Consider the following 27,943-nt stretch of genomic DNA (forward strand, 5'->3'; position numbering starts at 1 on the left):
AGCCAAGATGGGAACTCCCAACTTGAAATCTTAAAATTGTTTTCCATGTTCTCCTGCATTCGATCCGTGCTTATTTGGTTTTGTCTCAGAGCTTCATTCCTTCTCTTCACAGGGCTGCCAGGTCATCACTTCCTGTCTCTGGTGCTCTAACATTCTCCTTTCATTGTTTCCACTTCTCTCAATCCAATCACGACAGCAAACTGAATTTTCTGCAGGGCTACATTCCTAATTCCATCTCCCTACTTAGGGACTGCTGTGAATTGGATCCAACCCCAACTGCAGGGAGCCTTCAGGGGACCCCAGTGAAGCACCACTCCAGCTCGCCAAGCTCATCTTCCACTAATCTCCAAAATTTTACTCAGGAGTAAGACCCAAGGCTCATTTCCAAGTGTGTGCACTTCAATGAGCACCCTCACCCTGCCAACTCTTGAGAATCTACTCAAATTCTGCCTGGCCTTTAAGGACAAGCTCAGGTTCTACTTCCTTTCCTAACCATTGTCACTAAACCTAAGTGCTCTTTCTCTGACTTCACCAGAAGCTAGTTTAGATTCCCCAGATAATCCAAAGGCCCAAGGGGGCCAAGGTACAAATGCTTCTGTCTTCTGGAACTCCCACTGTGGTGCAAGCAGTCTTGGGAGCAGCTGGGACTTGGGTTCAGTCCCTGGCCTGGCACAGCAGATCAAGGATCCAGCATTGTTATAGCTGCAGTTTAGGTTGTCACTGTGGCTTGAATCTGAGCCCTGGCTCAGGTGCTCCATATGCCTCAGGGTGGCTAAAAATGAAAAACAAAAAAGAAAGAAAAGAAATGCTTCTGTCTTCTACGTTGTAGAAGTGAGAAGACAACCAATGAATGTTCTTTCACCTTTTTTATTGTGTAACTTCTGTCAGTAAATTGTGGGTTTCCAAATAGAATAACAAAGATGAAGAAAAAACAGCTCAGTCTTCAAAAGACAAACATTTTTGAATGTAAGATATTCTGAGACACTATCTGGTACCTCTCAGGTTACAGATGGAATCAAGAACTCACTGCCTCACCAAGTCAGCTCTGAGAAAAATTATGGTAAAAATCTCAGCCTTTTCTTCCCCTGCTCCTTTTGCTCTTGGGCTGACCTTTCTTTCCTAGCACCTTTAAGGTTTTATCTTTTCTAACAAAACTTGTTCCCATGGAAAGACCTCATCAGCAAGAAAAAGAGCTTCACTAAGATCTGTGCTCTTGTGCCAGTTCTAAGAGAGGGAGTCAACATGAAGAGAAGTCACTTCATTTGTGTACCTCATTTCCTCTGTCTAGAAATAAGGGAACTGGATAAGACTGAACTCTGAGGTTCCTCTCAGTTATAACATTTTTATATACACAGTACTATATACATGGTGATTAATAAATAAGTCATAAATTGTAACTTCTTCCTGGAATGATTTTTAGTAGACCTAATGCTTTAAGCAAAATAAATTAATCTGACAACTATATTTTCTCCTATTCTTCTGGAGAAAGAATTTGGGAGAGGAAAACAAGGTGAATGCTGAACCAAACAGGTACCATCTTCCTCTTGAGGTCAACCTGGCTTCCCATGATTATCACCCATGGCAATAGCATGACTAGAAGATTTTTTAAAAGTCAAGGGTTAGTACTTCAATCAATTAAGAATAAGAATTCAAGCAAAATCTTCATTTCAAAGCAACTACGGCTCAAAGTTATTTCTAGGTCCAAAAAATAATACTACTGTTTGAGCAAAGGCATTTAGGTGATTCTTTTTCAAAAACTGTTTGATCACTTCCTGCCATGTACTGGAGATTGTAGGAGCTCAATAATTACTGGTACAATGACCAAGAGGTCAGGAAGCTGAAAAAAACAGTCCTGAATAGAAATGTGACAGTCATTTTGGCTTTTCCAAACACTGGAAAAGGCAAGTGGAAGCAGGTGTTTGGCCTTTGAAGAATAGCTTCCAGAGAAGCCATAACCCAAGGGCTGAGTAACACTTCTTGGAAAACTAAAAACTATAACCCACAAGATAGAAGACAGATCCAACATTCCAGCCTGAAGGTAAAGGGCAAGTGTTATGTGTTTCACTGGAGTGACAGGTACAGCTACTACCTAGAAAAGCCATCTCGTTGAATCAGATCTTTCTTTATCATCCCTTATGTTACACAAGTGAGGTCATGAGCATAAAACAAAAGAAATCATGAGAGAATATTTTCAATCAAGAAGCACCCAGTGAAGCATGTAATTAAGTGGAAAACTGTCAGTGACTGCTTATTGTATCTGTGCAAGACAGGACACTGGTTTAACGGCTTTACATAAATGGGAAAAGACAACCTGGTAATTGACTTAGTACAACAGTAGACAAGATAGAAAAGATACTTCTGGAGGCAACAAGGCATTGAGTACAATCTTAGGGTTGAACACTTGAGAATGTTGAACACCGAAAAGTATAAAGAGTTGATCAGAAATTACTCCTTAAATGATATGTGTATTTCAAAATGACAATGATTTTCCAGAGTTTATAAAATTTGATGACCTCATAACAAACAACTGAGTTCATCTCTTACATTTCCAACAAGTCACTTTTTCTTCACTCTAGAAAAGTTGGAAGAAAGTTCCTCTACATAGTCTTGCAAAATCAGATGCAATGCGTTAAGGGATAGCAAGAAATCAGGAAAGACCTGAAACCTAAGACAGGTGTGTGCACTCCCACTCTCTTCATAAACAATGTAAGTGCCATTTTGCTGTACAAATTAAATCCCGCTGTAAGTCAAAAAGACTGGAAAAATTTTAATATATTTAGGAATTTTATTGCATCTTAGTCTACCTACAGTAAGTAGGTCATTGACTACAGACTGGAAATATTTCATAATTTAGAAGAGTTTGTTATCAAAAATTGATAACTTTGCTCTGTATTGTCTCGACTAGAGGAGGAAAAGAAATAATGTGACCTCAAAATTCAGAGTCAGAAAGTAATGACATCATGATGACATCATGTTACAATTTCCTGTTCTAACTCAATATGCAGTAATAAAGTAGTGAGGGAGAATTTTGGAGGAAGAGTAGTGGCAGAATTGGGTGAGCAAGAACTGGAGCTATGCAGCATGTGGCTCCTTGTCCTTACTCCCTCCCCCTCCTTCAAGCCTTCTCCCACTTGAACTTTTACCCCACACCAGAATTAGCCAAACTTAGTTGCACTGGGAATAAACTCATGCAGAATACAAACTGCTAGGAAATGGAACATGGTAGGACCTATTTCTTCACAATAGAAACTATTTTGTAGCAAACAAGGGCAGAGAACTAACCAACCAAAAAACAGAAAAGATTATGTAAGATGAGAATTTTTGTTGAGTTACTCCTCACCCCTTAATTTTACCACCTTTATTCTCCTATATTTTCACAGCGGGATAAAGAAAAGTGATATTTATTCAAGAAATATTGATTACTATTATTATCATTTATGTGAAACACTTTGGCCATTACCAGGATAAAGTATGGACTCCCCTAAAAGGATCTGCACTTTGATTAAAAAATTCAGACTTTCTTTCCTGAACAATTTTAAACTCTGGCTTCCATAACATCACCCTTTTGTTTTGCTCTCACCTTTATAAAAACATCATTTCTGTGTCCATTGTTGCATTTTCCATTAGCTTTTTCAAATTTCTTAAATTAACAACTATCTTTGAGAAGATGCCTTCTTCCAAGATCAACTACCACTTTTTTTTTTGTAATTTACTCAACAATCTAGAATACCAGAGCCCAGCTATTTATTAAACTTCATCTCCTGATTTTAATTGCATTCTGGACCATCCCTAGGTGAATATCCCAAATGCATGCCCTCCTCAAAATGTCTAAAACAGAATTTATTTTCCTGTTCCCCTTTTGTCTTTCTCCTTTCCTAATCTCCTAGTTTTATTTCTTCCAGAGGCAAACCCAAGGATGAGAATTCCAGTGCAAATAGTTTATTTGGATGATGATCCTATAGTGGGGAGGGGGAAGGGTCCTCCCAAAATGAAGGGAAAGCAGCATTCAACAACCAACATCTTTGTGCACATGCACAGTTCTACAACAACATAGCATAACCTGTATCCATGAGCGCAGGCATATCTGTAACTGTCTGCTCAAAATTTATAGAGTACCTTATAAGCAAGACAAAGGAATTTAGATGTGGTGGGAAACCTACAGGGTATATAAGGTGACGCCTGCTACATACTGGGCTCAGCCTCTGGATATTAATCCGCTGAGCCAGTGGCAGCAGGAATAAATGCTGCTTCCTGATAAAAAGCCTTGCTGTCTCATTTCTCTGTATGTAAGTCCTGCCTACAATCCAAGGAAAACTACTCTGGCATTGGAGCAGTGAGACCAGGAAGAAAGGCAGCCCAAAAGGCTTAGGTATCAAACAATTTGCTATTATGGGAACCTGGAGCTATATCCTCCTGGGGAACTCTGGGAAGAGAATACAAAATTCAGAGTAATCCCACCTGTGGTACAAAGGCGCCAAAGAATTTATACACAACTCCTCTCAAACAATGGTTGAGGGCTGTTAGCAGGACATTAATTCTCCAGCGTGTCCCACGTCCTTTGCCCCTGCTACCAGAGGAAGCCCTCGGGTATTGAAATCACACCTCAACTATAAGTCTATGTTTTGCATTTTGGTCAATGGCAGCATACCACCAGTAACCCTAGCTAGAAACCTCACAATCATCTATGATTTCTCCCTCTTCTTTATCCCTCTTTTACTCAGACACCAAGTTCTGTTGATTTTACTCCTATCATGGTGTTAACTTCATTTGCCCTTCTCTATCCCTATGCTACTGCCTTAATTGAGTGTGTCAATGCCTTCCTTAAAATTCTGCCATGAATGGATTTCCATCTGGCCTTTGCCCTCCTGTCTCCTTTGATTCACCATCAGAGTCATCCATCTTTTATACTATTTATTCCTGGAGAGATAAGAAGAGAAATAACAGTCAATATGTTCTAAATACTCTTTCTCTGATAGGTACTGGACTAAGTATGTTACCCACATTATCTCACTTAATCCTCACAACAAATTTACAAGACAAGCAATGGTTTTCATCCCTATTCTACATATGAGGTCACTCAGGCTTAGAGAAGTTAATAAAATCAGAGCTCAAAGATCAGAGAAGGAATCCAAAGCTTGGTAGTCTGACTCCAGAGCACTGGTGCATGACAACCATACGATATGGATATCACCACTGTACTCAGCCATATATTTAAAATGCAGATCTAATTAAGGCATTCCCATTAAAAGCCCAACCCTATCGATAACTTTCTAATACCTTACTGATCAAAGTCTTAACTTTTAAGCATGACATGACACCACATCATGTGCTGACCTTGGGTTCTAGGCTATCTTTTTCCACCTACCACCTGTAGGTTATGGTAGTTCACAAATTTGAGCCATGAGGAATAGGAAGCAGTGTGTGTGAGTGGAACACAGGGTGCTTTGAGAAGAGTCACAAACAATAAGCCTGTGTTCATATCACAGACACCTTCTATAAACACCAGATCAAAGAAGCTCTATGTCCCTTCAAAAGGCATCCATCTGCCTCAGCCATCAACATTGCTAAAAAGCGGTCAGGACTTTCAACCTCACACCATCAGGAATGGCCTGAGCCAGCTGGAAGGCTGGCTGATTGACAGACCCGTCCACTAAGTCCTTATAGTCACCAGAAGGTGTTGCCTAGATTCCTCCTGCTCCCTTCCCCTGCGTACTCATGCCCTACCCTTATTTCCATGGTCATGCCAACTGTTTCTTCCTCTACTAAGTCTTCACCTGCTGCTCACATCATTCTTCCTCTGGTCTGAACTTTAAAGAGACTCAATATCTGTCAACTAACATTGCCTTGTATTCTTAGGAGGTCATTTCATTTTCCCCTGAAAGTAGAGCCTGAGTATATATGGAGTTAGAAGGCATGTTATATTTCATTGAATGCCCTCCAGCACCTAGCATGTAAATGATTTTCAATAGACAACTGAATGAATAAATTAGACAGCCTATCAAAATTCGTTCCAGGTCTATGATGTTTTAAATCCTAACATTCTCATGTTTTGAATGTATCCCCCCATATTAAATTACACATATCACTGTTGAAATAATATTAAGTTCTGAAGGTCAACTCAGGTCTAATTAATAATAGGCAACAGGCTATATTTCGTATATGAAAGTGACCCACTATCAGTAAAGCAAACATTGTGAAAGTTAAATATTCACAGAGCTGGCTGTTATCAGACTAAATGGTGTTATGGGTGGTTAATATTGCACAGGACAATTCTGTTATCCTTTAAGCAGGATACTAATCAGCCACTGCATCCCTGCCAGTTCCCCTGCCCCACCTCCTCTTTATGATTTTGTAGGTTAGCATTCTGAATATAGACAGGTGAGACCTATTTTCCCAACGAGGAGTAAAAAAATGCCTATAGCTAAATTTTTAAATTACATTTTACAGAAGAATTCATTTCCCAATGTTGAACACATATGCAGATTGTTACAGTTTTTTTGTCTGTTCATACTGTTAATACCCTCATGTGAAATGATTAAAACTTTCTCTTCTCAGGAGAGAAACGGATGTGGAATTTTATCTTCAGCATGGAGTCAGCATTTTATCATCAATGTGGCCAGGAGAATGTGCTACAAGAGAGGGCATATTTCTGCTGTGAAACATTATGCTGCACAGAGGTGGGAGAAATAGAAATTGACCCTCATTAAAATGATGCTATCAGCCCATGGCTGGAGACAGAAGGTAGCCTTCCTACCCAGTGGAGAATGTCATTGATGAGTGGGAAGAAGCAGCTCTTTGTAGCCAACTCACAGTAGTATAGCACAACACATTAAGTCAGTTCCAAGTTTCCTTGGTTCAAAATCAATTTTAAAGAAAATTCTGTTTCAGTGAAGATAGCTCTATTCCCCTGGGGTGTTGTTGCTAACATAAATCCAATATCAAAAGACACACTTAGTTAACCAGAATAGGTGATTCCCTTTTAAAGTATAGATCTTAGAAAAAGTATTTTTACTTATTTATTTGGGTTTATTTGTGGTAGTAATACTAGTGTAATTTTACACTAATCACTAATATCATATATATTTTTTGAAATTTAATAACAATTTAATAGCAAGCAAGAATTTTAGCCTCAAATTCTACATGTTATTCATGAAGATGAAGAAGTTAGTATAAGAAAAATTAAAGAGGAGAGGACATAACAATGTCTTATATAACTTTTATAGGCTGGTGTTAAAAAAGACTAAAAAATTATTTTGAAAACCTAGAAACTGCCACTAGTTAAATCATGTATACCTTCCAAATAACTGCAGAGATTCAAGTAAACAAATCATAATTTAGAAATTCATTTGGAAAAACTATTTAGAAATATTAAGTATTATATAAAATATTTAGAAATAAATTTCACACCACAATCCAGCAACTTAATTTCAAAGAACCCAGCTAAGATAATTATCACTGATGCAGAAATGCTGAAAGAAAAACAGGGTTGGGGGGAATCTATCCATGTGATGGACTATGATGTAGCCTTAATGTGGGGACTGTGAAGATGGGTCTAACAGGCCCCCAACTACAGGAACTATAATTGACCAAGGGCCCATCTGGCTGCTACATTTTGAAATCCAGTGTTTAACTTGCACTGAAGCTATACCTCCCAAGGCCACTCCCAGCTAATGATCAAAAAGACAAAATACTAGGACAGACTCATTCCTGGTCAGACTTGCATGGAGTTATGGTGGCTACCCCAGTCTTATCTGGCTCCATTCCTATTTTTTCACACACAGGCACTTCCAATAAAATCCTTGCAATTTAATCACATCTTAGCATCTGCTCTTCAGAGGACCAGACTAAGACATATAAAAACATGTTTTGAAAAGATAATTTAATTTCATAATTTAATTTTAAATTAAATGCTCCATGAAATACTACATTTTTAAAGGCAAGATGTAAACTCTATGCCCCCAAATAGCCAGATATTGTGGGAAAAGAAAAAGACACATTCACATGAAGATACATAGAGAATAGAATGGATAGGAGTCCCATAGTGGTGCAGTGGTTAACGAATCTGACTAGAAACCATGAGGTTTTAGGTTCGATCCCTGGCCTTGCTCAGTGGGTTAAGGATCCGGCATTGCCATGAGCTGTGGTGTATGTCACAGACGAGGCTTGGATCCCGCGTTGCTATGGCTCTGGCGTAGGCTGGTGGCTACAGCTCCAATTAGACCCCTACCCTGGGAACCTCCATATGCTGCAGGAGCAGCCCTAGAAAAGGCAAAAAAAAAAAAAAAAAAAAAATAGAATGGATAGAAATATACCAATGTGTCAAAGAGAGTTACTTTGGGGTAGTGATTTTATAAATTATTTTAAATTGATTTTATGTATTTTTATGAATGTTGTAAGTTACTAAATGGTTATTTTTAATTTAAAACATGATATAAGCATTATAGTTTAACCAAATATAGATTTTATAGAAAAGTACAAAAATACAATTTAGGTCCCTCCAAAAATTTATATATTGAAACGTAATCCCCAGTATATTGGCATTTGGAGGTGAGGCTTTGGGGAGGCTGATTTGGTTATGAGGGCAGAGTTCTCATGAATGAGATGAGTGCCCTTATGTAAGAGACCCTAAAGGGCTCCTTTGCCCCTTCTGCCCTGTGGGGATACAGGAATATAGAATCAGTATGTTTAAGTTAGTATCATTCAGGATGGAATTTAGATGTATTAGACTGAAATTCAAAATCAAGATGGGATCTCCAGTATTTTACAGCGTGGAACATGGGTGAGCTGATCAGAATCAGATGGGGGGGAGTTCCTGTCATGGCTCAGTGGTTAACGAATCCGACTAGGAACCATGAGGTTTCAGGTTCAATCCCTGGCCTCGCTCAGTGCGTTAAGGATCCAGCGTCGCTGTGAGCTGAGGTGTAGATCACAGACACAGTGCGGATCCCGCATTGCTGTGGCTCTGACGTAGGCCAGTGACTATAGCTCCTGGGAACCTGGGAACCTCATGTCATGAGTGTGGCCCTAGAAAAGACGAAAAGACAGGAAAAAACAAACAAACAAACTTCTAAGAAACAACTATACTACTCCTAATCCTGAATATTAACAATCCCCCTGCCAGATGCTGTCAGTGTGCCTCCAAAACCTGAGAAAATGTTGCTGACAGGTTTACTTCTAAAAATTGGGGGAGTTACCATTGTGGTTCAGCATTAACAAACCTGACTAGAATCCATGAGGAAGGGGGTTCGATCCCCAGCCTTGCTCAGCGGGTTAAGGATCTGGCATTGCTGTGAGCTGTGGTGGGGGTCACAGACCCGGTTTGGATCCTGCATTGCTGTGGCTTTGGCATAGGCCGACAGTTGCAACTCCAATTCAACCCCTACTTGGGAACTTCCATATGCTGTGGGGATGGCCCTAAATTGAATGCTTTTCCTTTATCAAACCCTGTGTACTTTATATTCAAATATTCTTGGTCTTGCATTTTATATATATGTAGATATATAAATATATATATAATTGGGTTGGTAGTTATATTTAGACTTTCTTGAGGCTTAAACCACTTCTTGCACATAGTTGCTATAGGGCTTTACCCCAGGCAAAACACTGTTCCTTCATATCTTGCCCCTCACTCTTATTCTTAGGCTGCAAAATATGGACTTGGAAGAAGCTTTCCTCTTTATGAAGTCTCAATTGAAATATAATGAATTTTAAATGACAGTAAAACAGCAAATCCAAAGGAAGATCCCTAAAAAGGATGTACTATCCAAGAAGATTTATGGTATTGATTATTCTTGGCCAAAATAGGAAAACACATTGTAACAAGAAATGCCTACCTAATGCAGTTTCCATAGCAGCAGGGGCAGCAGGCTTCTAGGGCTGTGCCAAGTCTCTTTCTTCCACTGTGAACCCTGTGGATTTCCTACTAGCAACTACAGTGGGTGAATTTTTGGTCCTCTGACACAAGGAAAAAAATTTATTTAAAGATTTGAATATATACTAGCTCTGGTAAAAAGACAGATGGCTCCATAAAATGTGCAATAAAAGCAGTCTCTAGGGTCTTTTGAAAGTTAAAATATGTGAGAAATCATTGTAGTGCCATTTGGCCCCTGAGGTTGTGAGTCTGTCAGCATTTCATTTCCTAGCTTCTGCATTTTTCTGTTCTATTTGGGCAACACTAGTGTCCTACATCACAGAAAGGAAAGCTGTGTCCAAAAAACTGTCTTTTCAAAAGAAAAAAAGTATTCATCTAGGACTACAAAAAAAAAAGTTTTCTTTTATCTCTTAAGATAAAATGTAATACTTTTGAGACACTTTTTTTTTTGGCTTTTAAAATTGTATGTGATGAGTGGAGGCACTGTATTAACACATTTTCATGGGTTGTTTTTTTGTTTTGTTTTGTTTTGTTTTGTTTTTGGCTGTACCCACAGCATGTGGAAGTTCCCAGGCCAGGGATTTAAAATAAATCCTTGCCACAGCAACAAACTGAGTCATTACAGTGACAATACCAGATCATAAGAGAACGCCAACATATTCATTTTAATGAGGAAAATACCTTGCTAATCCCATACTGTCTCTAACCACTCCAGCAAACAAACTCTTAACTCTCTTCAGAAAAAGTGACTGTTTAGAACTTACATGGAGTTTTCAAGCCAGAAGATAGAACTAAAGATAAAATAGGGTCTGGAATGAAGCGAAGCCAGTTATAAAGGCACAGAGTTGAGAATCAGGAATTCTGTGTTCAAGCTCTGCCATTAACAAGGCATGGAATCTCAGGCAAGATCATGGATCAATCCAGTCAAAATCTCTTTCAGCTCTTTTGGGGGTGGAATGTTGCTGTAGAAATACAAACTTCCAACTGGCAATATTACAAAACACTGTGTCCATCCTCAGCCAAGCCCCCACCAGTGTTCAATAATAGCATACTACCATAAAGAGGAAAATATTTAAGAGTTCAAATTAAAAGAGAAACAGGGACAGATGGGTTATAAAAGTGAATGGGATGTCAAAGAAGGGCTTGGACAGAGACCGTGGCATTCAGTGCTCTGAGGCATGAAGTTCAGAGTCTTCTGAATCGATCCGGATCATCTATTGCATTCCTGATGGAGACCTCAACCTGAGAGGCTCCATGGACATGCATGAGACAGCTGTGCAACCTCTGAAACTCTGTGTTTGAAAATTAGGGGCTTATGTGCCTTCTCCTGGAAAGAGGGATCATTACTTTCTTAAGTTTTCCATAGATTCATGACCAAAACTGTTTTTATACACTGTATAAAGAAAGTGACACATTATCCACACCAGCCTGGAAGATAGTCTATTCATCTTTGAATCTACAATTCTATGCATTATATATATATATATATACACACACACACACACACACACACATATATATATATATACACATCTCAAAAAAGTTTCATAAAGAATAATGATTTTTTGCATAAAGATTACTGTAAAGGCACTTACCCTGTAGCAAACTGTTCAGGAAGAAAAGACCAAACTATAAAGAAAACCCAAGCTATTGATTGGTTATTCCCCACATCTTGCTTTCTATTCATACTTCATACATCCAACATATCATTCCTCTAGTTACTTAGTTTCTCTCCTAGTTTTTATACTCGATGTACATGTTAAATAAAATGAATAACTGCCATCGTAAGAAACTCAAGTGTCATAAACTGATATAACTGAGGCATAGACATCATTAATAATACCAAATGCTGAGTAAATTTTAGCCTCAATCTAACTTGTATACTCCATCTAAATAAAAACCAATAACAAACAAATGTTTAGGAAAAAAAGAATGAATGGATTAATGAATGAAAGAATAAATGCACAAACCCCATTTTGGATTAAGTGGCCAGACACCGAGAAGCACCCTGCCTTCCTCAAGTAGCACAGCTAATCAGAAGCCTCGATTCCTCAAATGAGCTGTGATCTCTCTGCTTCCCCACGGCAATTTTTGAGCAATATCCTTCTGCTTTCCTTTCTACTAGATACGATGCTGAGTATACTGCCCATGGTCAATTAACTTCAATGGAAAAATGAAATCCATCATCATATTCATTTCTCTAATGGAAAAGTTAGAAGCAATATTCTCTGAAACACGGATGCATGATAAAGGACTTACTGAAATAGAGCTGAAAAGGAGAGCATTCTTCTCAGGCCACCATATTAGCATTGTAGGAGCCAGCACCAAGCCAGAGACACTTGTCTATCAGGCACAAGCCAAAGCCTTTGGGTTTCAAGTCTGCCTATTGATTTGATAGGTCCGTAAACTACTTTGGCTCATGTTCATAACCCAAGAATACAAGTGTGTCCGGCTTATTTACTTCACTTGTTGTTCCCATTCTGGTCCCATTCAACCAGGAGCTGTCTTATTCATGCTTTCATTGTTAATGCTCTGTTACCCTGACCACGTTCCAGGCAGGCCCCACTGACAGAGCTCTCCAAGCTGCCTTGTATATAACTCTACTCTCTACATTCTTCAAAAAATCTTTATGTTTACTATGCATAGGAAAGCCAAGCTTCTACCTCCATCTTCCTGCCCCAACACAAGACCACTGCTGGAGTCCCCTTTAGAAACTAGGAAGGTTCCTGCTTCTTCTGTGAGGATGTCATGAGACTTGTGCTGCAGGATGGCTGTGTAGAATCTACAAAGCACCACTGACTCTTTGTCTGCTACTTCTCCTCTGTATACACCATGTTTAAAAATCTAAAGTTCTACCTTTCAGGACAAGTGTACCTAAAGGATTGATCTTGGCCAGGAGTGTTCCCTCACTCCAGCTGAACTGAGACAGGCCGAAAGGATACAGCTTTTTGAGGGTTCATCTGTGGTCAAAAATCATAGATTCTAGCAAGGGGACCCACACCAGACTTTCACGGATTTGATGAAGAGGCACTTTTGCTATCTCTGTCACATGCAAGGATACTCACTTCCTAAAGGCTAATGCATCTGGGTGGAGTATCTCAGCTCAACCTAGTCCACCTTACCCTACCCATATCATTCAACAACTGCCTTTATGGGAGTTTCCATTGTGACTCAGAGGTAATAAACCCGACTAGTATCCATGAGGATGTGGATTCCACCCCTGGCCTCCCTCAGTGGGTTAAGGATCTGGTGTTGTCGTGAGCTGTGGTATAGGTCACAGACAAGGCTTGGATCCTGTGTTGCTATGGCTATGGTGTAGGCTGACAGCTGCAGCTCTGATTCAACCACTAGCCTAAGAATTTCCATATTCTGCAGGTGTGGCCCTTAAAAGCAAAAGCAAACAAACAACAACAATATGTATAAAAAAAAAAAAAAACTGCCTCTTGAGTACCTATTTTTTATGCCTATATTATTTTAAGCATTAGAAATAAAAGTCCCTAACCCAAAAATTTTACAGTGTAACAAGACAATGAGATAATTGTGGTTAAAAAATATAGTTTATTATAATGAAGTGTGTTCTACTAGTTAATACTGTTCTAAAAAATTGGCCATTACATTAAGCAAGAGAAATAAATGAAGCAAAAAATAGAAAGGAAAAGGCAAAATTATCATTATTTGAAAATTATCTGGTGATATAACCATAAATCCAAGAGAGACACACTAAAAAACTATTAGACACAATGAGATAATTCAGTAAAATCTCTAGTTATAAAATTAATGTTCCCAAATTGATTGTTTTCTTATACACAAATAATTACTGCCAAGAAAACATAATGAAAAGATAAAATAGTTAAAATAAATATTAAAAAATATTGGATCTATGTAAAAAAACTATTTAAAACTCTACTAAGAAATACAATGAAAGATAAATGTATTCATAGAGAAGAAAAAATGTTATAAAGATATCAATTATTCTTAAAATAATCTATACCATTAATGCGTTACTATTTTTAAAATACTATGTTTCTTAATAACTCACCACACTTAAAAACTTAGGTTAAAAAGTTGGTAAAGGCACAGGAGTAAACTGACATATCAACAGAACAAATTTGAGAGTTCAGAAATAGAGCAAATGTATTTTTAATGTAGTATACAAAAAATAAAAGTATTTTATATCAGTGGGGAAAAGTTAGATTTATGAGGAAAAATTTTGCACTTGGGCAAAAATCAAAAAACGATGGCTAGCCCACTCCTTCAACCAAAATAAATTCAAGGTGAATAAAAGATTTAATTAATAAAAAAACTTGTAGAATTAATAGATAAAAAAATAAGATAGAAAAAGTCCACAAATAGCAAGTGCTGGAGGGGTTGTGGAGAAAAGGGAACCCACAAATAACAAGTGCTGGAGGGGCTGTGGAGAAAAGGGAACCCTCCTGCACTGTTGGTGGGAATATAAACTGGTACAGCCACTCTGGAGAACAGCCTGGAGATACCTTAGAAATCTATACATAGAACTTCCCTATGACCCCGCAATCCCACTCTTGGGCATCTATCCAGACAAAACTCTACTTAAAAGAGACACATGCACCTGCATGTTCATTGCAGCACTATTCACAACAGCCAGGACATGGAAACAACCCAAATGTCCATCGACAGACGATTGGATTCGGAAGATGTGGTATATAGACACAATGGAATACTACTCAGCCATAAAAAAGAATGACATAATGCCATTTGCAGCAACCTGGATGGAGCTAGAGAATCTCATCCTGAGTGAAATGAGCCAGAAAGACAAAGACAAATACCATATGATGTCACTTATAACTGGAATCTAATATCCAGCACAAATGAACATCTCCTCAGAAAAGAAAATCATGGACTTGGAGAAGAGACTTGTGGCTGCCTGATGGGAGAGGGAGGGAGTGGGAGGGATGGGGAGCTTGGGCTTATCAGACACAACTTAGAATAGATTTACAAGGAGATCCTACTGAGTAGCATTGAGAACTATGTCTAGATATTCATGTTGCAACAGAACAAAGGGTGGGGGAAAAAATGTATACATGCAAGGATAACTTGATCCCCTTGCTGTACAGTGGGAAAAAAATTAATTAATTAATTAAAAAAAAGAAAAATTCTTACAGAGGTTCACAGGGGACAAGTACAATATGTATACATACGGTGGAAGCTAAAAGTGAAGAGTGAAAGAACGGGTAAGACATATAAATATGACATGACCTATTAAGAAGCAACAAATGGCAAGAGAATAAAATATTAAAAATGGACTAGCTGTTTCATCAAAAAAAAAAGCTAAACAAACTGAAAACAAATAACTTTTTTAAACCCACAAAAGAACTGAGTTGGCAAGGCAAACCACCACTCCCAAATCTGAAGAAACAGGCAGATCCAGGGAATCACAGTCAAAATTTTCCCATCTGTAGAAGAAGCCACAGGAGCTATAAACTTGTAAGAACACTTATATCATAACTCTTTTTTTGGCCTCACTCAAGGCATGAAATTTCCTGGGCCAGGGAATTGAACCCATGCCATAACAGTGACCCAAGCTGCTACAGTCGCAATGCCAGATCCTTAACCCACTGTGCCACAAAAAAACTCCCTAAATGGCAACTTTGAAGAAGTGGAAAGATCTTCTTGCATCTCTGGTAGTATGAAAATAAAAGGATTCCTTGTAAAATTTATCCAGAGTCTTCTACATAACAAAGGTCCATGATCCAGAAGAAAAGACTTTACCAGAGCTTGTTTTCAGAGCCCTGGGACTTCAGCCCTGAAGGCCTTCCTGTCTCATATAAGGAAGGTGGGGGAAAGAGGAAAAGCTATTAAAAATAAGTAAATAAACACTTGGGAGAATCTCAGGCCACAGACACAGGCCCACAAAATATCACACACTAGGAAGACACCAGTGTGATAACAGTGGGTTGTAGCTGAAAAAAACTACAAGACACAGATCCTACTAGAGAATTATTTAGGGAAAATCAAAGTCAAGAGGGGAGACAAAAGCAGGGGGGCACCAGAGGAATTCAAAGTGTCTGTTACCTTTAGCAACAGCAAATACAGCCCAACTCCCTGTTGACATAAATCATCACAGTGAAGGCATATTACTCCCAGTTTCTATTATTCATACCACATGTACAGCTTACAATAAAAAATTTCAAGGCACACCAAAAGACAAGAAAAAAATAGTCTGAGGAGATAAAGAAAGAATCAAAAACACACTTAGAGAGGACACTGATCTCCTAAAGAAAATAGAAGCACAGGGAATATTCCTTAATTCATTACATGAGGCTAGCATTCTCTAATACCAAAAATAGATAAAGATGTTATAAGAAACAAAAACTATGGACCAGTATCTCTCATGAATATAGATGCAAAAATCCTCAATAAAATTTGAAACTGACAGTGTATAAAAATCATTTTAAACCATGACCAAGTGGTATTTATTCCAAGAAGCCAAGGCCGGTTCAACCCTTGAAAATCTCTCTCACCACTTCAATTCAATGTTATCCAATATGTACTACTTAGGGGAGTAAAACAAGAAAAATAAACAAAAGTTATAGATATTGAAACTGTCTCTATCATGGATTATGAGATTATGTAGAAAATCTCAAGGAATGATCAAAAAACTTCTTAAACTAATAAGAAAGTTAGTGAAGTCAGAGGATATGAAGCAAATTGCTTTCCTATGTATATGCCAGGAATAAACCATGGGAATTTGAAACTGATAAGACAACTAAGATTTACAGTAGCATCTCCCTAAAGTGAAATACTTAGGTTGAAATCTAATAAAATACATGCAGGACCAATATACAGAAAACTATAAACCAGTAACAAAAAATGAAAGAAGATATAAGTAAATAGAGCAATATTTCACGTTCATGGATTGAAGACTCAATATTGTTAATTAATTAGGATATCAATTCTTCCCCACTTGATCTACAGATATAATACAATTCCAATCAAAATACCACCAAACTATTTTGTAGATATCAACAAAAACAAACAACGCAATTGAAAAAAGGGTAGAAAACCTAAATAGACATTTCTCCAAAGAAGACATACAAATGGCCAATAGACGTATGAAAAGATGCTCAACATCACTAATTACTAGAGAAATGCAAATCAAAACTACAATGAGGTACCACCTCACACCAGTCAGAATGGCCATCATTAACAGTATAATGCCGGAGAGGGTGTGGAGAAAAGGGAACCCTCTTATACTGTTGGTGGGAACGTAAATTGGTACAACCACTATGGAAAGCAGTATGGAGGTTCCTCAGAAAACTAAATGTAGAACTACCATATGATCCAGCAATCTCACTCCTGGGCATATATCCAGAAAAAACTATAATCCAAGAAGACACATGCACCCCTATGTTCACTGCAGCGCTATTCACAATAGTCAAGACATGGAAACAACCTAAATGTCCATTTATAGATGAATGGATTAAGATGTGGTACATATATACAATGGAAAGTTATTCAGTTACAAAAAGGAATGAAATAATGCCATTTGCAGCAACATGGGTGCAACTAGAGATTCTCATACAAAGTGAAGTTAGGTCAGAAAGAAAAAGACAAACACCATAAGATATCACTTATATGTGGAATATGAAATATGGCAAAAGTCAAAATATCTACAAAATAGAAACAGACTCACAGACATGGAGAACAGACTTGTGGTTTCCAAGGATGAGGGGAATGAGATGGACTGAGAGTTTAGGGTTAGTAGATGTCAACTATCACATTTAGAATGGAAATACAATGAGGTCTTACTGTATAGCACAGGGAACTATATCCAATCTCTTGGGATCGAACATGATGGAAGATAATTAAAGAAAAGAATGTGAGTATGTGTGTATGTGTGTATGTATACATATGTGACTGGGTCACTTTGCTGTACATCAGAAATTGGCACAACATTGTAAATCCAGTATACTTCTAAAAAAACGAAAAATGGAAATGAAAAAAAAAGTGTTTATATGAGAAGGCAAAAACCTATAATAACCAATACCACAGGAGAAGGATGTAGAGGAGAAGGGGGGGATAGGGGTGGGGATGAAGAAGAGGAAGAGAGAAGGAGAAGAAGAGGAAGAGGGAGAAGGAGAAGAGGACTGACTTTACTCTATTTCAAGATTCACTTTAAGGCTACGGTAATCAAAATAGTATGGTCTCAGTAAAAGGAGACAGCACCACAGAACAAACTGGATTCACACAAATATAGTGAACTGAACTTGGACAAAGGGGCAAAGACAATTCAATGGAGAAAGAGTAGCTTTTCAATAAAAGGTGCCAGAACAATGGGATATTCCTATGCAAAAAAAATAAATGAATAAACCTAGATACAGGTCTTATACTTTACATAAATATTAACCCCCAAAATATATAATAAGCCCAAATATAAAATGCAAAACTACAAAACTTCCTGACACAAACATAGGATAAACTGTACAATGGTAGGTTAATAATTTTTTTTCTTTTTTGGCTACCCCACAGCATATGGAATTCCCAAGTTAAGGCCCACTGTGCTGGGCCCAGAATTGAACCTGGGTCCTGGAGCTGCAGAGATGCTACTGATCCCATTGTGCCACAGCAGGAACTCCTGGTGATAAGTTTTTTTAACACAACACAAATTACATGGTCCATAAAAGAAAAAGTTGATAAACTAGGCTTCATTAAAATTAAATGCTGGACTTTCTGGGAAAGACACTCTGAAGAAAATTTTCAAACAAACCAAAGACAAGAGAAAAAATTTTGCAAAACACATATTTTATTAAGGGTTTGTATCCAAAATTATATACACCTCTTAAAAGTCAACAACAAAAATGCAAACAACCTCAATGAAAAAAAATAGGCAAAAGATAAGAACGTCTCCCCAAAGAAAATACATAAAAGCCAAATAAGCATATGAAAGACTCTCAACACCATTTATCATTAGGCAATTTTAAATTAAAATAACAATATGATACCACTAACACATATTAGAATGACTAAAACCAAAAACTGACAATACCAAGGACTGGTGAGGATATGGAGCAAGAGGAATTCTCATTCACTGCTTTTGGGAATGAAAAACGGTACAGCTACTTTGCAAGAGAGTTTGGCAGAGAGTTCATCAGATTCTCACAAAACTAAATGTATTCTTACCATACAATTCAGTAATTGTACTTCTAAGAATTACCCAACTGATTTGAAAGCTTATGTCCATGCGAAAAGTGCACATGAATATTTATAGCAGCTCTGTTCATAATTAGCAAAAACTAGAAGCAACAAAGATGCCTTCTATTAGAATAAACAAACTGCTATATACATCAAAAGGAATGTTCAGCAACAAGAAGAAAAGAGCTATCAAGCCAAAAAAAGATACAGATGAATCTTAAATGCACATTGATAATGGAAACACATTTCTGAAAAAAGCTATGTTTATATGATTCCAATTATATGACAGCCTAAAGAAGGTAAAATTATAGAAATGGTAGAAAGATCAATGTTTGACAAGGATTCAGAGGCAGGAGGTGGGTGGCTAGGTATAACGCAAAGGATTATTTTTTAGGGTCGTGGAACCATGTTGTGGGATACTGTAATGGTTAATGCAAAACATTAAGCATGTGACAAAACCCATAGAACTTTATAGCACAAAGAGCAAACTTCAATGCATGTAAAATATTTAAAAAGTCAATTTAGGAGGCTGTAGGATCCCAACAAAGAATGAAAGATATGGCAAAAGAATCTAAATATCTTACAAATATATATTTTAAAAAACCTCAATAAAGGAATAATGTGATAATCTATGTAACTCTGGAGGTGAATGGAACCTGTAAGACTAAAGGCAACAGGAACTGTACATACCACTGTACTTGACTTGATAAAATTTGTTTCCCATTGGAGAATAAATTATCAATTCTGAAAGCATTGTATATGTATGCCAGAAGTGAAAAATTAAGTAAATGGATGATAGATGGTGGAAGAGGGACTTTATAGATAAGCAAAGGGAGAAAATTAGAATGATCCATGCAGTAATGGATTAGAGTTAAAAACTCATTAGATCCATTGTATCATATAGATACAGTCATTTACACAGAGAAGTACTTTTATACACACACACACACACACACACACGCACACACACGCACACACCCATCTCTCATTCTTTCAAATGAGAGAGCCCAGTACCAAGAAGCACACCCAGGGCCCAGATCATGCTTTTAAATACCATCCTTCAAAAAACAAACAAATAAACAAACAAACAAACAAACAAAACAGGGCTCCTGGGAGAAACTGGTGATTCTAGGACTAGAGTAGGAAATACAAAGATGAGCCTGGAGCATCCTGTAGTATCAGAAAGTAAGGAGGTGCTTTAAATAATAATAATAATAATAATAAAATAACAATGATGTGGGTATGTCAAAGGAATCCAGGAGCCAAATGAAAGAGTTCCCAATGGAACTTAGAACAATAATGCTGGAACAATCTGAGCAACAAAATTAATAAAGTAAAATTAAGTTATAATACAAAATATAAAATAAATATCCATGAGCACTCATGCATTCATACTGATAGAAGTGATTGAATAAATAAATAAATTGGGGAGAATAGACAAATTTCCCCAGCAGTAGAATTCCAAATACTTTGTGCAGACACTCCACATTCAAGGAAGTGAAGCTTAACACCATACTGTATCCACAGTATATGGAAAGGAGGGAAAAGAGTAACTTTACAGAATGAGAAATCTGGATGCATAAGGAAATTTCTAAAATTCATTTTAAAAAGCCATAGCTGGTTATAGTTTTTTTTCCCAGCATGTGTTTTCCAAATATAAAGATTACGTTTCATGTCCTTGAAAAGTAGAAAATACCTGTGTACTTCTAAAAAAGTCTTCCTGGAATTCCCATCATGGATCAGTGGTCAACAAATCCCACTAGGAACCATGAGATTGCGGGTTCGATCCCTGGCCTTGCTCAGTGGGTTAAGGATCCAGCATTGCCATGAGCCATGGTGTAGGTCGCAGACGCGGCTTGGATCCCACGTTGCTGTGGCTCTGGTGTAGGCCGGTGGCTACAGCTCTGATTCGACCCCTAGCCTGGGAACCTCCATATGCCGCGAGAGCGGCCCAAGAAATGGCAAAAAGACAAAAATAAATAAATAAATAAAAAGTTTTCCCTTTTTTTTTTTTTTTTTTTTTTTTTTTTTGTCTTTTTGCCTTTTTGCCTTTTCTAGAGCCCCACCCGTGGCCTACGGAGGTTCCCAGGCTAGGGGTTGAATTTGAGCTATAGCCACCAGCCTACGCCAGAGCCCCAGCAACGCTAGATCTGAGCAGCGTCTGCAACCCACACTACAGCTCACGGCAATGCTGGGTCCTCAATCCACTGAGCGCGTCCAGGGATCAAACCCGCAACCTCATTGTTCCTAGTCAGATTTGTTAACCACTGCGCCACGATGGGAACCACTAAAAATGTTTTTCTAATGAAAAAACAAAATATGCAAAACACAGCAACCTCTCCCATGGTCTCCACATTCTCTTAATACCCAAACACGCCCAAAAACAGTTGTAAACCCTAAAAGAAATGATTAACACCATGTGTCTCTAGATTCACCATTGAGTGGTGAACTAGAAGGGCAAAATTAATCTGATCATGGAAGAAATGCAATAAGTATAAATTTCTTCCTTGCCTCAAAGGAAAGAACATTTTCATTTTAATATTTATCCAACCATTATTAAAGGAAAGGAAATTAATTTAGAAGCATTGAATTCCATGACCTTCTCTGCATAGAAAATACATAATTTATTCCGCATTTTATAAAGTGAAAATCTTAATGGATTAATATATTCAGAATTATATATTTATCTTGGGAAAATAAAAAAGGGGGAAAGAATTTAGCAAATACATTATCACTGCTGTGCTTTTCCTTTGTTGGATCAGTTATACTCTTAGGATGAAATTTTCCATGAATTTTTATGAGTTCCTACGGACAGACATACTATTTAGTGTTGAAACTGCTGCCCAGATAGAATTTTAGTACCTAATGTCACGTTCTAGGGAACGACTCCAACCAAGCCAGAAATCCAAACTTAATGGAAGGGAAAATACTAAGAGCTACTAAGGGAGGTCAAGCAGTCCTATTACCTTACATATCCTGCAGCTTCTGTTTTCAGTTCCAACTGTCTCCGTGTATTGAGTCCAGTGCCCTCAGACTAAAATATAAAGCCCACTTTTAGAGAAGGGTAGTTTGGTGGTGGTAGTAGTAGTAGTAGTAATGGTTACTTTAGCTATTGATACTTAAATATGAATTTCTTGATTCTTAGTATATGTCAGGCAGTACTGTAAACTTAAGCTGACAATATCCCTATAAAGTAAGTATTATTATTGGCCTGATTTTACATCTCAGGAATGGAGAAGCAGAGAGACTAAGGGACTGGCCCAAGTTCACACACCCAGTGAGTGACAGAGCCAGGATTTGAGCCCAGGCAGTCCAGCTCCAGAGCCCACATTCCTGACCCCCACCACATACCCATCAAGGCTCTACGGTCAGCAGACCTGAGCCTGGCTTTTCATTTTACCACTTTCTATTGAACCACACACAGCTTCTCCAATTTGGCTCTTCAGTGAGTCTACCACTACCAACCCCTCAGGCTCTGATAGGAATTTGATGAGACCAGGTAAGTCCCCTGCCACAGATTCAGGTCAATAGGAGGCATCTGATTACAGTTAGGAAAGCACAGAGATATGAAGATGCTTAAGGTAGGTCTCCTGTCCTTGAGGAATTCACCTTTGGGAGGAGAAAGAGACCCGTATACCTTCACTGACAATTCCTCCACATGGAACTATCTCTGTATCTTTTCCACAACAGTGTGCACACTGGATCCATTGCTTTGCTTTGCAACTTCCTCATGAGGTGAAATGCAACTCTGGATCACTGACTTCCATGCTTGTTCTCCTACCTCCTGCCAACTGCACAGTTGGTAACAGCCTGCTAATCTGGTGAAAATACATTATTATTATGCAGTGCCTTAGGAAGACAAAAGATAGTGAACATAAAGACAGTAGGGCTCATCAGCTCCATATCTCAGTTTAATGGTGTTACACAGTGTTAAAAACAAGGCAACAGGCCCCAAATGGAATCACTTGCGTTAAGCCCCACATCAACAAACTGAGACTTGCCTTAATTACAGTTTCAGCTATTCCAGAAATGGAATCTTAAACCAGTCAATCAGGAATCACCTTATCACTTAGGTAATCTGCCTGATAGACCCCTGCCATCCCCTAAAGGAAAGTAAACTTGCAATAACCAACCTGCTTTATGGTCTAGTAAAAGTTCTTTGTGCCTGCTCCCTTCTGCCTATAAAAGTCTTTCATTTCATACAGTTCCTCCGAGGTCCTTTCTAACTGCCACATTGGATGTTGCTCAATTCTAAGCAAATTTTGCTTAAATAAACTCATAAAAAGTTTAATATGCCTCAATTTATCTTTTAACAACAGGAAAACTTATGATGCCACACAATGGGGAATCATTCCCAATTAGGACTCTCAAAAGGATTTTAAAACGTCCCTCTTATGACTAGAAAAACTGAACACTAACTGTGATGGAAAGAGAGCTAGAGCTGGCTTCCATAAAGGAGTACAAACACAGAACAGTCAGGATACAGAAGAGCCCAACATCATAAAAATAAGAACCAGCCCTGTGCAGAATACACTGCAGCAAGTAAAAATTTCCACCAAAACTAATTGTTATTACAAAAGACAATAATTCATCTCTGATATCCTATAGATTCTACTTTCAGAGTTCTAGCTCCCCTCAATTTATTAAGCCCAGTGTCTTCATATTAAAATGAAGACACCCACTTTTAGAGAAAGGCAGTGTTGCAGTATTAATAGTAATGGTTATAGAACTGATATTTATTGAGCACTTAGTATGGGCCAGGTAATACTGTAAACCCATTTAAGTTGATAACAGTCTTATAAGGTAAGTATTATCACTATTTTCATTTTACATCTTAGAAGTAAAGATGCAGAGGCATCTCGTGCAAAAACTACATAAAGTAGGACCTTTTGTGGGGGGAGGGGTGTCTTTTGTCATTTTTTAGGGCTGCACCTACAGCATATGGAGGTTGACAGGCTCAGGGTCAAATCAGTGCTGCAGCTGCCGGCCTAGGCCACAGCTACAGCAATGTGGGACCCAAGCCGCATCTGTGACCTACACCACAGCTCACAGCAACATGGTATCCCTAATCCACTAAGCAAGGCCAGGGATCGAACCCACATCCTCATGGATACTAGTCAGGTTCATCAACCACCAAGCCATGATGGGAACTCCAAGTAGGGCCTTTCTAAGAGATTTCAGTGATTTGGTATAATTTTGTAAGGAGCAAAGAGACTTTCAAAGTGAATCACTCTATGAACATTCATTTTTTCTTTTGTCTGGATGGCAGGGATCAGAAGAGAAATCTGAAATGTTAAAGGATGTACACCAGAGTTAGCTAGTAAAAATACAAACAGCTGGCAAGATGTCAGGGGGAAACAATGCAAGAAAAAAGGAGGAGACCACAAAACATTTGTTGTCTTGGACTCTTTCGCTGAGAAGAGGCTAATAAAACGAATAGAGAATTCGGTGAAACTGAAACTAGACAAGGGCACCCTTTCTCATACTAATATTAAAATTAGAAGATAAAAATGCAAACCATGTAATTAGGAATCAAGACAGGGCCTCAACTGCCACAGTGGCAAAAGACTAGGCCAGGATTTGAGACCTTGTGCTGAGCACAAAAGATCAATGGGGGGATAGTCAAGGTGTGAAAATAAAGAGGATTGAGTAGGGTGGGAGTATTCAGAATTTCATAGATAGTGCAGACCTGTTCTTTCTTTTCTGAATAGAACAAAATCAGTGTGAGTAAATGTGGAATGATAGTAAATATATATGCAGGTCTTTGTCCCTGTTCCTGACACAGAGCTCCTAAGGCTGTTATAATTTCCTGAGTGACAGAGCCTCTTGACATCAAGCTTGTAAATCCCTTGTAATTTCCTTGATGATAGAAACATTTTTTTGTTCTAATGGTGGCTCATCGTGGTCTCCTGAATGAGACTGGTCACCAGAAAGACAAGCTATGACATCGAGGCTGCTGAAGAGCTATCATCCAAGTGGTTTTGCAGATGGTGTCAGAGTGTGGAAGACATACTTCTGACAAAGCCATAAAAGTCACTACTGGCCATGCCCAAAATAACAGGGTCAGACTCTGACATCTGCTGGAGGAAGCTCAAGCCAGTGAAATTTATGAGAACTACAATTGCTTTAACTTTACTTAGGCCTTTAGAATCACGATGTTTGGAATTATATATTTGGAAAGACAACTATTACTGAAATGTTAATAATGACAGTTTTTGGTGATAGGAATTAGGGATGACTTCTTGTCTTCCTCACCCTTTTTTCAATTCCCCCCAAAATGTCCTATAATTAAATTATACATTAAAATGTGGTCAGCAAACAAACACATAATGTTGTTTTTTAAGATACTCTACGGCTTTCAGTCAATCCCATTCAGATGCACCCAAAAGACGATAGGCCCTCTAAAGGAAAAATCTCACAACTTTAAGTTCCAAGTAAAACAAAGAAAACCTAAGAACCTGGAAACCCAAGGGATAGAAGACAATTCTTCCCAGGAAAATTCCACTTCTCTTCATTTGTCACCAAAATCAGCAGCAACATCAGCAAGCATCATCTCAGATAGTCATCCAAAGAACAAAGTTGGAATGAATTGTACTGAATTCACAGTTTTTTTAATTTTTTTAGATATGTAAAATTCATAGTCCATTCGATGTGCTGTCTATTGTTTGAATGACTGTACATATGTAGATGTAGATTACTACACACAGGTATGTAAACACAAAATGTGAATATGGACATGAATTAGCATAGGCTTAGATGTACATACATTTATCAGGGATCCAGAATCATTCTTGAGACCCATTCCTATACTCTCTAGTATATCCTCTTCAGTTTCTTAGCTCAGAATTATCACATCCCGAAGATTTTCAGAATCCTAATGTTAATTTTCAGGGAGGAATTATTAAACATCTAAGTCCCTAGACAGCTTTCATTATTGCTTTTTATGTCTGTTATATATTCATAATAGAACAGTGGTGTGCAGAGTTCAGGGAGATTTAAGAGAAAGGATATATGTTTTATTTAAAACACCAAAAAATCACAGCCAGAGTTCCCGTCCTGGCTCAGTGGTTACGAACCCTACTAGCATCCATCAGGACACCGATTCTATCCTTGGCCTCACTCAGTGGGTTAAGGATCTGGCATTGCCATGAGCTGTGGTGTAGGCTGCAAATGAGGCTCAAATCCTGAGTTGCTGTGGCTCTGGTGTAGGCCAGCAGCTACAGCTCTGATTCAACACCTAGCCTGGGAACCTCCATATGCCACTGGTATGGCCCTAAAAGACAAAAAAAAAAAAAAAAAAAAAAAAAAAAAAAAAAAAAAAAAAAAAAAAACACAGCCAAACAAATAGCTGAAGGAAAATTACTAAATATTCTGCATATTATATTAAGCAATTGAGATAATAAATTTAAGGTTGTTGGTTAAATTTCCTACTTCGAAAAATCAACAATTTCAAAATCCATCAGCAATGATACTTAATAATAAAATTTTATTTGCGAATGAATTTTGGAACCACGCACTATATTAAAAATCACCTATTACCTTACAGTTAACATAAAATGCAATACACTGTTCTCTGTATATATTAATTGCATAAAATATAGCTATAGATTAATCCATAACTCATAAGAAAAAATAATCCCAGTCAAAACTTTTATACAATTCCTGAGGTAATATATATTTATGAATTATATTACACATATTTATCAAATAAAATGGAACATACCCCCAAATATGCTATTCATCTCAAGTTCAACTGCACATCGCATATAAATATAGCAATGGATTTTAGATACAGGTCCTCTACACAATAATCTTACTACAGTCACAGGACAAAGAAAAACTAAGAACAACTATGTTTCACAACTCTGGGGCACCATTCACACAGCAACCCTGAACAAATGCCACATGAAAAATTGTATAGAGATTTTGTATAGGTCAGTAATTGTTTTCTAAAGGATAAAACACATCTTCTAGGAGTTCATGCTGTGGCTCAGCGGAAATGAATCTGACTTGCATCCATGAGGACACAGGTTTGATCCCTGGCCTTGCTCAGTGGGTTAAGGATTTGGCAGTGCCTTGAGGTATGGTGTAGGTCACAGACATGGCTCGGATCTGGCATGGGTGCGGCTGAGATGTAGGCTGGCAGCTACAGCTCCAATTTGACCCCTAACCTGGGAACCTCCATATGCTGTGGATGGGGCCCTAAGAAGACCAAAAAACAAAAAACAAAACTTCTAGTTTAACCTCTGGAGAAACTCTTTTCCCCTACTCTCATCACTGACTGCTTATTTTTTGTCTGGTTATCTAATTGACCATTCTCTCTGGTCTTTCATAAGATTCCATTATGTTTCTGGCAAAGTATTTTTGCTAATAATTTCCAGCTCAAGTTCTCTCTATAGCCTCATATGAACGATGACTTGTTGCTTTGCTAAGAGCTCATTAGCTGGATTGTAATTTTAGTTCTGGAAGAATTAAAATTTTGTAAAACAGATGGTAGATAATAATTTATCACACCTTGAAAGTTTCGATGCTGCTGCTACTGCTGCTGGAAGGAAAGCCAGGTTCATTTGACAGGTGTTCCACTGCCACCCGCTATTGTTCGAGATGATATAAAACCTCCCTCTCCTGCATGCCTTGACTTTTTTGCAAAATTTGTAATACCCAAAAGGATCTCTGAGTTGGGGACAACATGTTCCTGTAATACAAGTCTTTCTATGCGAATACAAAAAAGGAGGGGCGTTGGGGGGCAATTCCTGGACCTGTTCATCACTTCTTCAGTAAAAGAGAAAACTGTATAATTTTTGCTAACTTTTAAAATATTCTCTTTGCTAAAGCAAATCCAAGGCTTAAAACTATATTTCTAAAGCAGCTTTCTGACTGAGTAACTAAAAATAAGACTGA

General features: G+C 38.0%; 1 long non-coding RNA gene across 7 annotated transcripts in view; it reads right to left on the reverse strand.

The window, feature by feature from the left end:
• LOC102159091 (uncharacterized) overlaps positions 1–27,943 on the reverse strand; it is a 421,098-nt gene that overhangs the window by 331,989 nt on the left and 61,166 nt on the right. The gene's annotated exons all lie outside the window — the stretch shown is intronic.

Source organism: Sus scrofa, chromosome 7, assembly GCF_054392235.1.
Source record: "Sus scrofa isolate SSC_HxYL_T2T_F1_AM1 chromosome 7, Sscrofa_HxYL_maternal_Yorkshire_Landrace_v2.0, whole genome shotgun sequence".
Lineage (NCBI taxonomy): Eukaryota > Metazoa > Chordata > Mammalia > Artiodactyla > Suidae > Sus > Sus scrofa.